The sequence below is a fragment of the Megalopta genalis genome, unplaced genomic scaffold (genome assembly GCF_051020955.1).
Source record: "Megalopta genalis isolate 19385.01 unplaced genomic scaffold, iyMegGena1_principal scaffold0443, whole genome shotgun sequence".
Classification (NCBI taxonomy): domain Eukaryota; kingdom Metazoa; phylum Arthropoda; class Insecta; order Hymenoptera; family Halictidae; genus Megalopta; species Megalopta genalis.
Genome location: NW_027476512.1, coordinates 64995 through 67500, shown reverse-complemented (window position 1 = coordinate 67500; position 2506 = coordinate 64995).

Sequence of the window (2506 nt, the reverse complement as noted above, 5' to 3'; positions counted from 1 at the left end):
TGCCATTTTCTGACATTAGATTTCGTTCTAAATGCTTAATCCCTATGTAGAAACGTTAGTTAAGCAAGAATATCGTATTTTTAAAAAAATCTAATGATAGGATTTTTCATAAAATTGAAAAAACCGTAAAATGTCAAGAGTAAAGTGCCCTTATTTTAAACATTATATCGTTCTAAATGCTTAATCCCTATGTAAAAAAGTTATCTAAGCAAGAATATGTTATTGAATAAAATGAGAAAAATTTATTTTAGCCGTAAATCGAAAATAATGGGGACACCGGAGCTGTTCGAAGCGCCGAGCGCGCCGCGTACGCCCGAATATTTTCTAAGTCCCAACGTACCGATCAAGAGTAAAGTACCATTTTCCTACATTAGATTTCGTTCTAAATGCTTAATCCCTATGTAAAAACGTTAGTTAAGCAAGAATATCGTATTTTAAAAAAAATCTAATGATAGGATTTTCCAGAAAATTGAAAAAACCGAAAAATGTCAAGAGTAAAGTGCCATTTTCTGACATTAGATTTCGTTCTAAATGCTTAATCCCTATGTAGAAACGTTAGTTATGCAAGATTATCGTATTTTTAAAAAAATCTAATGATAGGATTTTTCAGAAAATTGAAAAAACCGTAAAATGTCAAGAGTAAAGTGCCCTTATTTTAAACATTATATCGTTCTAAATGCTTAATCCCTATGTAAAAAAGTTATCTAAGCAAGAATATGTTATTGAATAAAATGAGAAAAATTTATTTTAGCCGTAAATCGAAAATAATGGGTCGAGCGAATCGGTCGATTGCGCCGAGACGCGCTATGATGCAACAGACGAGCGATTGGAACGCCCGAATATTTTCAAAGTCCCAACGTACCGGTCAAGAGTAAAGTACCATTTTCCTACATTAGATTTCGTTCTAAATGCTTAATCCCTATGTAAAAACGTTAGTTAAGCAAGAATATCGTATTTTAAAAAAAATCTAATGATAGGATTTTCCAGAAAATTGAAAAAACCGAAAAATGTCAAGAGTAAAGTGCCATTTTCTGACATTAGATTTCGTTCTAAATGCTTAATCCCTATGTAGAAACGTTAGTTAAGCAAGAATATCGTATTTTTAAAAAAATCTAATGATAGGATTTTTCAGAAAATTGAAAAAACCGTAAAATGTCAAGAGTAAAGTGCCATTATTTTAAACAATGTATCGTTCTAAATGCTTAATACCTATGTAAAAAAGTTATTTAAGCAAGAATATGTAATTGAAAAAAATTAGAAGAATTTATTTTAGCCGTAAATCGAAAATAATGGGGACACCGGAGCTGTTCGAAGCGCCGAGACGCGCCGCGTACGGCCGAATATTTTCTAAGTCCCAACGTACCGATCAAGAGTAAAGTACCATTTTCCTACATTAGATTTCGTTCTAAATGCTTAATCCCTATGTAAAAACGTTAGTTAAGCAAGAATATCGTATTTTTAAAAAAATCTAATGATAGGATTTTCCAGAAAATTGAAAAAACCGAAAAATGTCAAGAGTAAAGTGCCATTTTCTGACATTAGATTTCGTTCTAAATGCTTAATCCCTATGTAGAAACGTTAGTTATGCAAGATTATCGTATTTTTAAAAAAATCTAATGATAGGATTTTTCAGAAAATTGAAAAAACCGTAAAATGTCAAGAGTAAAGTGCCCTTATTTTAAACATTATATCGTTCTAAATGCTTAATCCCTATGTAAAAAAGTTATCTAAGCAAGAATATGTTATTGAATAAAATGAGAAAAATTTATTTTAGCCGTAAATCGAAAATAATGGGTCGAGCGAATCGGTCGATTGCGCCGAGACGCGCTATGATGCAACAGACGAGCGATTGGAACGCCCGAATATTTTCAAAGTCCCAACGTACCGGTCAAGAGTAAAGTACCATTTTCCTACATTAGATTTCGTTCTAAATGCTTAATCCCTATGTAAAAACGTTAGTTAAGCAAGAATATCGTATTTTAAAAAAAATCTAATGATAGGATTTTCCAGAAAATTGAAAAAACCGAAAAATGTCAAGAGTAAAGTGCCATTTTCTGACATTAGATTTCGTTCTAAATGCTTAATCCCTATGTAGAAACGTTAGTTAAGCAAGAATATCGTATTTTTAAAAAAATCTAATGATAGGATTTTTCAGAAAATTGAAAAAACCGTAAAATGTCAAGAGTAAAGTGCCATTATTTTAAGCAATGTATCGTTCTAAATGCTTAATCCCTATGTAAAAAAGTTATTTAAGCAAGAATATGTAATTGAAAAAAATTAGAAGAATTTATTTTAGCCGTAAATCGAAAATAATGGGGACACCGGAGCTGTTCGAAGCGCCGAGACGCGCCGCGTACGGCCGAATATTTTCTAAGTCCCAACGTACCGATCAAGAGTAAAGTACCATTTTCCTACATTAGATTTCGTTCTAAATGCTTAATCCCTATGTAAAAACGTTAGTTAAGCAAGAATATCGTATTTTTAAAAAAATCTAATGATAGGATTT